Source organism: Cherax quadricarinatus, chromosome 3, assembly GCF_038502225.1.
Source record: "Cherax quadricarinatus isolate ZL_2023a chromosome 3, ASM3850222v1, whole genome shotgun sequence".
Taxonomy (NCBI): Eukaryota; Metazoa; Arthropoda; class Malacostraca; order Decapoda; family Parastacidae; genus Cherax; species Cherax quadricarinatus.
Genome location: NC_091294.1, coordinates 63295812 through 63310811, shown reverse-complemented (window position 1 = coordinate 63310811; position 15000 = coordinate 63295812). Strand labels below are relative to the sequence as shown.

Sequence of the window (15000 nt, the reverse complement as noted above, 5' to 3'; positions counted from 1 at the left end):
CTTCAGAGTGTGGTGAGGACACCATCTCAACCTCAGAGTGTGGTGAGGACACCATCACAACTTCAGAGTGTGGTGAGGACACCATCTCAACCTCAGAGTGTGGTGAGGACACCATCACAACTTCAGAGTGTGGTGAGGACACCATCACAACCTCAGAGTGTGGTGAGGACACCATCACAACCTCAGAGTGTGGTGAGGACATCATCACAACTTCAGAGTGTGGTGAGGACACCATCTCAACCTCAGAGTGTGGTGAGGACACCATCACAACTTCAGAATGTGGTGAGGACACCATCTCAACCTCAGAGTGTGGTGAGGACATCATCACAACTTCAGAGTGTGGTGATGACATCATCACAACTTCAGAGTGTGGTGATGACATCATCACAACTTCAGAGTGTGGTGAGGACATCATCACAACTTCAGAGTGTGGTGAGGACATCATCACAACTTCAGAGTGTGGTGAGGACATCATCACAACTTCAGAGTGTGGTGAGGACATCATCACAACTTCAGAGTGTGGTGAGGACACCATCACAACTTCAGAGTGTGGTGAGGACACCATCACAACTTCAGAGTGTGGTGAGGACACCATCACAACTTCAGAGTGTGGTGAGGACACCATCACAACTTCAGAGTGTGGTGAGGACACCATCACAACTTCAGAGTGTGGTGAGGACACCATCACAACTTCAGAGTGTGGTGAGGACATCATCACAACTTCAGAGTGTGGTGAGGACACCATCACAACTTCAGAGTGTGGTGAGGACATCATCACAACTTCAGAGTGTGGTGAGGACACCATCACAACTTCAGAGTGTGGTGAGGACATCATCACAACTTCAGAGTGTGGTGAGGACATCATCACAACTTCAGAGTGTGGTGAGGACACCATCACAACAGAGTGTGGTGAGGACACCATCACAACTTCAGAGTGTGGTGAGGACATCATCACAACTTCAGAGTGTGGTGAGGACATCATCACAACTTCAGAGTGTGGTGAGGACATCATCACAACTTCAGAGTGTGGTGATGACATCATCACAACTTCAGAGTGTGGTGATGACATCATCACAACTTCAGAGTGTGGTGATGACATCATCACAACTTCAGAGTGTGGTGATGACATCATCACAACTTCAGAGTGTGGTGAGGACATCATCACAACTTCAGAGTGTGGTGATGACATCATCACAACTTCAGAATGTAGGTTATGTAATTTACACACGTATTACTATCTTGAACAAGCGATGCAAGGTGTAGAACAACCAACCACAGCAGAAGTTGAAAGATAGCTCTAGGCCTTTCTCGTTGCAATCAACACATCATCAGAAGCTTGCATTATCGCAGAAAAAAAGGATGAAATCCGAGCTAACACTTTCAGATTTCATCCTGTTTTCTGCAACATTGCAAGCTCCTGATAATGGGTTGATTGCAACACGAAAAACCTATTACAATGTATAATAATTGTGGCCACTAAGATTTAGCCGAACACATGTGTATCTGTACCTAAATAAAGCAACTTAATATAATTACACTCGTGGTGAAGGTAATCCAGCTGCTACCCGCAGAGGTGTTGTGGTCGACATATTATCTGCTGACTTATATAATGTGGTTGATATCCAGCACCGGGAAGCCTGTGTTGCTTTACCCAGTACTGGTTATCATGTGATGATGACGGTGATGATGATGATTATAATGATGATGATGATATAGATGAAGGTGAAGTTGATGATGATCATGATTATTATGATGATGTTTATGATGATAATGATTATTATGATAATTATGATAACGATATTTATTATGATTATGATGATGATTATTATGATATGATGATGCTGAAGATGATAATAATGATAATAAAAAGCGCAGTAGGCTAAGCAAAAGAGCCTAGCTATGACGTAATGCTACGGTCATGTACCCCAGGATGCCACCCACAACTATCGATTAACTGTGATGTAGGCACACTTTGTGAGCAGAAACATCAGGTATAACAAGACGTGGTCATACGTCTCGTCTTCCAGGACTCGAACGTTTGTCCTTTCAGTTGTGAGCCGAAACTCTGTCACAGATACCATACACTCAACTTGTGTGCACTCGATCCTATGTTCGTAAACCTAATTTCTATTAGGATTGTATTGAATGGTTTTTATAGATCGAATTATTGTTACTGTAAAATGTATATTGAAGAATATTAAGAATATAAAGAATATTAAGAATGTAAAGAATATTAAGAATATTAAGAATATAAAGAATATTAAGAATGTAAAGAATATTAAGAATATTAAGAATGTAAAGAATATTAAGAATGTAAAGAATATTAAGAATATTAAGAATGTAAAGAATATTAAGAATGTAAAGAATATTAAGAATATTAAGAATATAAAGAATATTAAGAATGTAAAGAATATTAAGAATGTAAAGAATATTAAGAATATCTAGAATATAAAGAATATTAAAAATATTAAGAATATAAAGAATATTAAAAATATTAAGAATATAAAGAATATTAAGAATATAAAGAATATTAAGAATATAAAGAATATTTAGAATATAAAGAATATTAAAAATATAAAGAATATTAAGAATATAAAGAATATTAAGAATGTAAAGAATATTAAGAATATAAAGAATATTAAGAATATAAAGAATATTAAGAATATAAAGAATATTAAGAATATAAAGAATATTAAGAATATAAAGAATATTAAAAATTTAAAGAATATTAAGAATATAAAGAATATTAAGAATATAAAGAATATTAAGAATATAAAGAATATTAAGAATATAAAGAATATTAAGAATATAAAGAATATTAAGAATATAAAGAAAATTAAGAATATAAAGAATATTAAGAATATAAAGAATATTAAGAATACAAAGAATATTAAGAATATAAAGAATATTAAGAATATTAAAAATATAAAGAATATTAAGAATATAAAGAATATTAGGAATATTAAGAATATAAAGAATATAAAGAATATTAAGAATATTAAGAATATTAAGAATATAAAGAATATTAAGAATATAAAGAATATTAAGAATAAAATGAATATTAAGAATGTAAAGAATATTAAGAATATAAAGAATATTAAGAATATAAAGAATATTAAGAATATAAAGATTATTAAAAATATTAAGAATATAAAGAATATTAAGAATATTAAGAATATAAAGAATATTAAGAATATAAAGAATATTAAGAATATAAAGAATATTAAGAATATAAAGAATATTAAGAATATTAAAAATATAAAGAATATTAAGAATGTAAAGAATATTTAGAATATTAAGAATATAAAGAATATTAAGAAGAAAAAGAATATTAAGAATGTAAAGAATATTAAGAATATTAAGAATATAAAGAATATTAAGAATGTAAAGAATATTAAGAATATTAAGAATATAAAGAATATTAAGAATATTAAGAATATAAAGAATATTAAGAATAAAAAAAGAATGTTAAGAATGTAAAGAATATTAAGAATATTAAGAATATAAAGAATATTAAGAATATTAAGAAAGTAAAGAATATTAAGAATATAAAGAATATTAAGAATATAAAGAATATTAAGAATATTAAGAATATAAAGAATATTAAGAATATAAAGAATATAAAGAATAATAAGAATATTAAGAATATAAAGAATATTAAGAATATAAAGAATATTAAGAATATTAAGAATATAAAGAATATTAAGAATATTAAGAATATAAAGAATATTAAGAATATAAAGAATATTAAGAATATTAAGAATATAAAGAATATTAAGAATATAAAGAATATTAAGAATAAAAAGAATATTAAGAATATAAAGAATATTAAGAATATAAAGAATATTAAGAATAAAATGAATATTAAGAATGTAAAGAATATTAAGAATATAAAGAATATTAAGAATATTAGGAATGTAAAGAATATTTAGAATATAAAGAATATTAAGAATATAAAGAATATTAAGAATATTAAGAATATAAAGAATATTAAGAATATAAAGAATATTAAGAATATTAAGAATATAAAGAATATTAAGAATATAAAGAATATTAAGAATATAAAGAATATTAAGAATATTAAGAATATAAAGAATATTAAGAATATAAAGAATATTAAGAATAAAATGAATATTAAGAATGTAAAGAATATTAAGAATATAAAGAATATTAAGAATATAAAGAATATTAAGAATATAAAGAATATTAAGAATATAAAGAATGTTAAGAATAAAATGAATATTAAGAATGTAAAGAATATTAAGAATGTAAAGAATATTAAGAATATAAAGAATATTAAGAATATTAAGAATGTAAAGAATATTAAGAATGTAAAGAATATTAAGAATATCTAGAATATAAAGAATATTAAGAATATTAAGAATATAAAGAATATAAAGAATATTAAAAATATAAAGAATATAAAGAATATTAAGAATGTAAAGAATATTAAGAATATTAAGAATATAAAGAATGTAAAGAATATTAAGAATATAAAGAATATTAAGAATATTAAGAATATTAAGAATATAAAGAATATAAAGAATATTAAGAATATTAAGAATATAAAGAATATTAAGAATATAAAGAATATTAAGAATATTAAGAATATAAAGAATATTAAGAATATTAAGAATATAAAGAATATTAAGAATATAAAGAATATTAAGAATATTAAGAATATTAAGAATATTAAGAATATTAAGAATATAAAGAATATTAAGAATATAAAGAATATTAAGAATATTAAGAATAAAATGAATATTAAGAATGTAAAGAATATTAAGAATATAAAGAATATTAAGAATATAAAGAATATTAAGAATATAAAGAATATTAAAAATATTAAGAATATAAAGAATATTGGGAATATTAAGAATATAAAGAATATTAAGAATATAAAGAATATTAAGAATTTAAAGAATATTAAGAATATAAAGAATATTAAGAATATAAAGAATATTAAGAATATTAAGAATATAAAGAATATTAAGAATATAAAGAATATAAAGAATATTAAGAATATAAAGAATATAAAGAATATTAAGAATATTAAGAATATAAAGAATATTAAGAATATTAAGAATATAAAGAATATTAAGAATATAAAGAATATTAAGAATATTAAGAATATAAAGAATATAAAGAATATAAAGAATATAAAGAATATTAAGAATATTAAGAATATTAAGAATATAAAGAATATTAAGAATATTAAGAATATTAAGAATATAAAGAATATAAAGAATATTTAGAATATAAAGAATATTTAGAATATAAAGAATATAAAGAATATTAATAATATTAAGAATATAAAGAATATTAAGAATATAAAGAATATAAAGAATATTAAGAATATTAAGAATATAAAGAATATTAAGAATATTAAGAATATAAAGAATATTAAGAATGTAAAGAATATTAAGAATATAAAGAATATTAAGAATATTAAGAATATAAAGAATATTAAGAATATTAAGAATATAAAGAATATTAAGAATATAAAGAATATTAAGAATATAAAGAATATTAGGAATATAAAGAATATTAAGAATATTAAGAATATAAAGAATATTAAGAGTGTTAAGAATATAAAGAATATTAAGAATATAAAGAATATTAAGAATATAAAGAATATTAAGAATATAAAGAATATAAAGAATATTAAGAATATTAAGAATATTAAGAATATTAAGAATATTAAGAATATAAAGAATATAAAGAATATTAAGAATATTAAGAATATAAAGAATATTAAGAATATAAAGAATATTAAGAATATAAAGAACATTAAAAATATTAAGAATATAAAGATTAAGAATATAAAGAATATAAAGAATATTAAGAATATAAAGAATATTAAGAATATAAAGAATATTAAGAATATTAAGAATATTAAGAATATAAAGAATATTAACAATGGTAAACTTTGTTGAAGAGCGAAGAATTTTTTAGGATACACTTACATTAATTAAAAATTCAATACACTTTTGGTATACCTTTGATGAGTTGCGAGAGTTTTGTTGCTCCGAGAACCCAGTCCTGAGCCAGGCTCGTCTGGTGATTGCCTGGTCAACCAAGCTGTTGCTGCTGGTGGATCGATGACCCACATATTCATCATCAAAGTCTGGTTCATCAGGCATTAACTCAGTTATTCATGAGTATGTCTAATTTGTAGTACATGTAGCACAGTTAAGCTGCACCAGACTATGTCTAACTTTGTGACGCTGTTATCCTGCCACAGTTAATGTTATCACCAGACTATGTCTAACTTTGTGACGCTGTTATCCTGCCACAGTTAATGTTATCACCAGACTATGTCTAACTTTGTGACGCTGTTATCCTGCCACAGTTAATGTTATCACCAGACTATGTCTAACTTTGTGACGCTGTTATCCTGCCACAGTTAATGTTATCACCAGACTATGTCTAACTTTGTGACGCTGTTATCCTGCCACAGTTAATGTTATCACCAGACTATGTCTAACTTTGTGACGCTGTTATCCTGCCACAGTTAATGTTATCACCAGACTATGTCTAAATTTGTGACGCTGTTATCCTGCCACAGTTAATGTTATCACCAGACTATGTCTAACTTAGTGACGCTGTTATCCTGCCACAGTTAATGTTATCACCAGACTATGTCTAACTTTGTGACGCTGTTATCCTGCCACAGTTAATGTTATCACCAGACTATGTCTAACTTTGTGACGCTGTTATCCTGCCACAGTTAATGTTATCACCAGACTATGTCTAACTTTGTGACGTTGTTATCCTGCCACAGTTAATGTTATCACCAGACTATGTCTAACTTTGTGACGTTGTTATCCTGCCACAGTTAATGTTATCACCAGACTATGTCTAACTTTGTGACGTTGTTATCCTGCCACAGTTAATGTTATCACCAGACTATGTCTAACTTTGTGACGTTGTTATCCTGCCACAGTTAATGTTATCACCAGACTATGTCTAACTTTGTGACGTTGTTATCCTGCCACAGTTAATGTTATCACCAGACTATGTCTAACTTTGTGACGTTGTTATCCTGCCACAGTTAATGTTATCACCAGACTAAGTCTAACTTTGTGACGTTGTTATCCTGCCACAATTAATGTTATCACCAGACTATGTCTAACTTTGTGACGCTGTTATCCTGCCACAGTTAATGTTATCACCAGACTATGTCTAACTTTGTGACGCTGTTATCCTGCCACAATTAATGTTATCACCAGACTATGTCTAACTTTGTGACGCTGTTATCCTGCCACAGTTAATGTTATCACCAGACTATGTCTAGCTTTGTGACGCTGTTATCCTGCCACAATTAATGTTATCACCAGACTATGTCTAACTTTGTGACGCTGTTATCCTGCCACAGTTAATGTTATCACCAGACTATGTCTAGCTTTGTGACGCTGTTATCCTGCCACAGTTAATGTTATCACCAGACTATGTCTAACTTTGTGACGCTGTTATCCTGCCACAGTTAATGTTATCACCAGACTATGTCTAACTTTGTGACGCTGTTATCCTGCCACAGTTAATGTTATCACCAGACTATGTCTAACTTTGTGACGCTGTTATCCTGCCACAGTTAATGTTATCACCAGACTATGTCTAACTTTGTGACGTTGTTATCCTGCCACAGTTAATGTTATCACCAGACTATGTCTAACTTTGTGACGCTGTTATCCTGCCACAGTTAATGTTATCACCAGACTATGTCTAACTTTGTGACACTGTTATCCTGCCACAGTTAATGTTATCACCAGACTATGTCTAACTTTGTGACGCTGTTATCCTGCCACAGTTAACGTTATCACCAGACTATGTCTAACTTTGTGACGCTGTTATCCTGCCACAGTTAATGTTATCACCAGACTATGTCTAACTTTGTGACGCTGTTATCCTGCCACAGTTAATGTTATCACCAGACTATGTCTAACTTTGTGACGCTGTTATCCTGCCACAGTTAATGTTATCACCAGACTATGTCTAACTTTGTGACGCTGTTATCCTGCCACAGTTAATGTTATCACCAGACTATGTCTAACTTTGTGACACTGTTATCCTGCCATAGTTAATGTTATCACCAGACTATGTCTAACTTTGTGACGCTGTTATCCTGCCACAGTTAACGTTATCACCAGACTATGTCTAACTTTGTGACGCTGTTATCCTGCCACAGTTAATGTTATCACCAGACTATGTCTAACTTTGTGACGCTGTTATCCTGCCACAGTTAATGTTATCACCAGACTATGTCTAACTTTGTGACGCTGTTATCCTGCCACAGTTAATGTTATCACCAGACTATGTCTAACTTTGTGACGCTGTTATCCTGCCACAGTTAATGTTATCACCAGACTATGTCTAACTTTGTGACGTTGTTATCCTGCCACAGTTAATGTTATCACCAGACTATGTCTAACTTTGTGACGCTGTTATCCTGCCACAGTTAATGTTATCACCAGACTATGTCTAACTTTGTGACGCTGTTATCCTGCCACAGTTAATGTTATCACCAGACTATGTCTAACTTTGTGACGCTGTTATCCTGCCACAGTTAATGTTATCACCAGACTATGTCTAACTTTGTGACGCTGTTATCCTGCCACAGTTAATGTTATCACCAGACTATGTCTAACTTTGTGACGCTGTTATCCTGCCACAGTTAATGTTATCACCAGACTATGTCTAACTTTGTGACGTTGTTATCCTGCCACAGTTAATGTTATCACCAGACTATGTCTAACTTTGTGACGCTGTTATCCTGCCACAGTTAATGTTATCACCAGACTATGTCTAACTTTGTGACGTTGTTATCCTGCCACAGTTAATGTTATCACCAGACTATGTCTAACTTTGTGACGCTGTTATCCTGCCACAGTTAATGTTATCACCAGACTATGTCTAACTTTGTGATGCTGTTATCCTGCCACAGTTAATGTTATCACCAGACTATGTCTAACTTTGTGACGCTGTTATCCTGCCACAGTTAATGTTATCACCAGACTATGTCTAACTTTGTGACGCTGTTATCCTGCCACAGTTAATGTTATCACCAGACTATGTCTAACTTTGTGACGCTGTTATCCTGCCACAGTTAATGTTATCACCAGACTATGTCTAACTTTGTGACGCTGTTATCCTGCCACAGTTAATGTTATCACCAGACTATGTCTAACTTTGTGACGCTGTTATCCTGCCACAGTTAATGTTATCACCAGACTATGTCTAACTTTGTGACGCTGTTATCCTGCCACAGTTAATGTTATCACCAGACTATGTCTAACTTTGTGACGCTGTTATCCTGCCACAGTTAATGTTATCACCTCCAAGATTTAAAAGAAATTATTAAATATTATGAATATTACAAAAAGAAGTTAAATATCTCTTAGCGCTTAAATGTTTTACTGACATGAAGAGTATTACACACACACATGTATACACACACACATGTATACACACACACATGTATACACACACACATGTATACATATGTATATATATATGCAATAAGATCACAGTAAACAGGTGATTTCAGAATATGCAAAACAACCACTGTGAAAGAATAGAGAAATTCCAATTGTTTTCGTGACTACTCACATTATCAAGGAACAATGAAAGTAAAGCATCAAAGGAGAGTATATAAAGGGGTAGCCCACACCTCACTATTAGATCCCACAACAACGAAACACCTGACGCGAGACAGCAAGCCCGCCGGCCGAACTAGACAGGTCCTTCACACAACCCACCAACAAACTATTCTACCCAAGAAATAAGAAATTTAAAAAATTATTATTTGTCCAATGTATTATTAAATTCTTCCCAAATTCAATTAATTATAAATGGATCTAATTTATATAAAGCAAAGGAAATATTCATATTATTGTCAAAACTGCTTTTTATGAAACAAGATTCAATTATATTCCTGTCGACCATGGACTTACTTGATACTACTTTCTCAACTTTTTGAAAATCAATTGGATGATTAAAATCTCTTACATGAATAAATAAAGCATTGGAATCTTGTCCAGTTCTAATGCTATATTTATGTTGTTTTAATCTTAGTTCGAGATTTTTACCAGTTTGACTGTAATAAACTTTATCGCAAATTTTACAAGGAATCTTATAGACACATCCATCAGCATTTTGGGGGTAATTCTTTATCAAAAGTTTTTTTTACTGTATCAAGATTTTTAAATACAACTTTAATATTAAAAGTCTTAAGAAGAGAAGGCATATCAACCAAGTTTTCATGGTAAGGGAGAACCAACATATTTTTAGTTGAATGAGGCTGGTTGTCGCTTTTTGGATTGTAAAAAGTATTTCTAGCAACTTTAAAAGATTTATCAATTACATTTCTTGGGTATTTCAAATCATTAGCTATTTCATAAATTTTGGATATTTCCTCATCTATGAACTCAGGACTACAAATTCGTAAAGCTCTCAAAAACATTGATGAGAAAACAGACAGTTTAACTCTATCTTGATGCGAAGAATAATAGTGGACATAGGAACAGTTATTTGTAGGTTTTCTGTAAATTTTAAATTGGAATTCATTATTACCCTTAATAATTAAAACATCTAGAAGAGGCAATGAGTTATTTTCTTCAAATTCAACAGTAAAATTTATAGAATGGGCTAAGCTATTTAATTTGCCAAGGAAATGGTGTACATCTACATTTTTGGGCATAAGACACAAAATATCATCAACATATCTGAACCATTTAGCTCTATTAGGGAGGATTGTGTTAAGCAACCTTGTTTCAAAAAATTCCATGTATAGGTTACTAAGAACAGGTGAAAGAGGATTCCCCATTGCCATACCAAACTTCTGAGTGTAAAACTTATCATTAAATACAAATTTTGCATCAACAATGCAAAGTTTAATAAGTTTAATGGTAGTAGGAACTGGCAATGGTAAATCATAGTTAACGAGTTCTTCAGATAAGAAACTTAATAAATCATCAACAGGAACTTTCGTGAACATCAAAACCAACCATGTTAAAATCATTTAAGTCAGCCAAGGAGCTTAATTTATCAACTAAATCTATGTTGTTTTTAACATTAAAGTTAGAAATTTTGCCAACAATAGGGATAAAAATATCAACAAGCCATTTGGATAATTTATATGAAACTGATCCTATGGAGCTAATAATACTTTCATTGTTCCTTGATAATGTGAGTAGTCAGGAAAGCGCTTGGAATTTCTCTATTATTTAGGAGTGATTGTTTTGCATATATATATATATATATATATATATATATATATATATATATATATATATATATATATATATATATATATATATATATATATATATATATATATATATATATATATATATATATATATATATATATATATATATATATATATATATATATATATATATATATTCAACAAGTGGGCCGTCTCCCACCGAGGCAGGGTGACCCAAAAAGAAAGAAAATCCCCTAAACGAAAATACTTTCGTCACCATTCAACACTTTCACCTCACTCACACATAATCACTGTTCTTGCAGAGGCGTCCAGATACAACAGTTTAGAAGCATATATAAAGATACAATATAAAAAATGACCTGAAGTAATATAATAAACTCCATATAGAATATAATATCAGGGCCCAATTATATATATATATACCGTCCTATTACACATCCCTCCAAACTGCCAATATCCCAAACCCCTCCTTTAAAGTGCAGGCATTGTACCCCCCATTTCCAGGACTCGAGTTCGCCTATATAAAAATAACCGGTTTCCCTGAATCCTTCACTAAATATTACCCTGCTCATACTCCAACAGCTCGTCAGGTCCCAAATACCATTCGTCTCCATTCACTCCTATCTAACACGCTCATGTACGCTTGCTGGAAGTCCAAGCCAGTCGCCCACAAAACCTACTTTATCCCCTCCCTCCAACCTTATCGAGGACGACCCCTACCTCGCCTTCCTTTCCCTACAGATTTATACGCTCTCCATGTCATTCTACTTTGATCCATTCTCTTTAAATGACCAAAATGCCTCAACAACCCCTCTTCAGTCCTCTGACTAATACTTTTATTAACTCCACACCTTCTCCTAATTTCTCAGCATAATATTTACACCACACATTGCCCTTAGACAGGACATCTCCACTGCCTCCAACCGTCTCCTCACTGCAGCATTTACAACCCAAGCTTCACACCCATATAAGAGTGTTGATACTACTATACTTTCATACATTCCCTTCTTTGCCTCCATTGATAACGTTTTTTGTCTCCACATATACCTCAATGCACCACTGACCTTTTTTCGCTCATCACTCTTATGGTTAACCTCATCCTTCATAATCTCATCTGCTGACACATCAACTCCCAAATATCTGAAAACATTCACTTCTTCCATACTCCTCTCCAATGTGATATACAATTTTTCTTTATTTTAATCATTTGGTACCCTCATCACTTTACTCTTATCTATATACACTTTCAACTTCCTACATTAACACACCCTCCCAAACTCGTCCACTAATCTTTGCAACTTTTCTTTAGAATTTCCTATAAGCACAGTATTATCAGCAAAAAATAACTGTGTAAACTACCATTTTGTATTTGATTCCCCATAATTTAATCCCACCCGTCACCCCAACACCCTAGCATTTACTTCTTTTACAACCCCATCTATAAATATATTAAACAACCATGGTGACTGAGCTTGCTACCACCTGCAGCTTACAAGACTGCCATCCCCACGAGCCACTTTGTGGGGCGGGGCAGATGGCAGACCAGAGGCCTAGCTTCTCCCTGTGAGCCCCTTGAGGGCGGGGACTGTGGCTAGGCCTGGGCACACTTGGTCCCAAAGATGAGGGGGTACTTTTACCTCCTCCCATGGGAGACTTAGGTCTCGAGACACTCCCCAGATAGGGAGCCAAGGCCGGGTCACCACTATTGAAAAAGACCCGAGCCGGGAGAATACCGGTGAATAAAAAAAAAAAGAAAAAAAAAACCATGCTGACATTACACATTCCTGTCTAAGACCTACTTTTACCGGGAAGTAGTCTCCCTCTCTCCTACACACCTCAACCTGAGCCTCACTATCCTCATAAAAACTCATTGCAGCATTTAGTAACTTACTACCTATTCCATATACTTGCAACATCTGCTACATTGCTCCCCTATCCACTATCATATGCCTTTTCTAAATCCATACATGCAATGAAAACTTCCCTTCCTTTATCTAAATACTGTTCACATATATGCTTCAATGTAAACACTTGATCTACACATCCCCTACCCACTCTGAAACCTCTTTGCTCATCCGCAATCCTACATTCTGTCTTACCTCTAATTCTTTCAATTATAACCCTACCGTACACTTTTCCTGGTATATTCAGTAAATTTATTCCCCTATAATTTTTACAATCTCTTTTGTCCCCCTTCCCTTTATATAAAGGGACTATAGATGCTCTCTGCCAATCCCTAGGTACCTTCCCCTCTTTCATACATTTATTAAAAGCCCCTCAAAATATTCTCGCCATCTACCTAATACCTCCATCTCCCCATCTACTAACTCACCTACTCTGTTTTTAACTGACAAATCCATTCGTTCCCTAGGCTTTCTTAACTTGTTTATCTCACTCCAATTTTTTTTTCTTATTTTCATTAAAATTTCTTGACAGTGCCTCTCCCACTCTTTCATCTGCTCTCCTTTTGCACTCTCTCACCACTCTCTTCACCTTTCTTTTGTTTTCCATATACTCTGCTCTTCTTATAACACTACTGCTTTGTAAAAACCCCTCATAAGATACCTTTTTCTCTTTTATCACACCATTTACTCCATCAATCACTCCTCTTTCCTCCTGCACCCACCCTCTTATATTCACAAACTTCTGCCCCACATTCTAATACTGCATTTTTAAAACTATTCCAACCCTCTTCAACCCCTCCCCCCCCCCACTACTCATACGTGCACCAGTCCACCTTTCTGCCAGTAGTTGCTTATATCTCACCCTAACTTCCTCCTCCCTTAGTTTATAAACTTTCACCTCCGCCTTACTTGTTGTTGCCATTTTCCTCTTGTACCATCTACTTCATACTCTAACTGTAGCTACACCTAAATAATGATCCGATACATCAGTTGCTCCTCTATAAACATGTACATCCTGAAGCCTGTGAAGACGGTGTAATCAGTCCATCACCCTTGAAGTCGTAGAATTTGAGGTTGTCAGTCCCTCAGCCTGGAGAAGTTTAGTTCCATAGTCAGGAACTATCTGAGTCATAGGCTGAGGGACTGACAATCTCAAATTCTACGACTTCAAGGGTGATGGACTGATTACATCGTCTTCACATATCTACTGTTCCTGCCTACTTTCTGTATTCGACTTAAGAAGTCTACTGTGTAGGCGAAACGTTTCGAAATAAAGTTGCCTAACTGTTGCCTATATGTCTCACCTACCAACCTGTCGGTATTGTATACCATTTTGATGTTCATCCTGGAGCCTACCCATCAACCTTATATCCACCAATATATAATCTAACAAACTACTTTCATTACGTGTTATATCATACCTTGTATACTTATTTATCCTCTATTTCATAAAATATGTATTACTTATTACCAAACCTCTTTCTACACGTAGCTCAATTAAAGGCTCCCCATTTGATGTGGGTGGGTGTGAGTTGGACCTGACTAGCTTGTGCTGCTGGGTCTGGTGCCGTGCTCCTTCCTTGAGTGGAGGTGACCAGACTGGGTGGGTCATTGGGCTAATCTGGGGGGGGGGTCATTGGGCTAATCCGGGGGAGGACATGGACCTGCTCCACATGGGTCAGTAGGACTGTTGCAATGTTCCTTCTTTCTTATGTTCTTTCTTATGTTCATATGACTCACAAAATCGTAATGACATGATTGCAAACAAACCATACCACAGGCGGGGATAGAACCCGCGATCAGAGAGTCTCAAAACTCCAGACCGTTGCGTTAACCACTGGGCCAGCTAGCCACAATAAGATTCAT

General features: G+C 32.4%; 1 protein-coding gene across 1 annotated transcript in view; it reads right to left on the bottom strand.

The window, feature by feature from the left end:
- LOC128684027 (roundabout homolog 2-like) overlaps positions 1 to 15000 on the bottom strand; it is a 472726-nt gene that overhangs the window by 450996 nt on the left and 6730 nt on the right. The gene's annotated exons all lie outside the window — the stretch shown is intronic.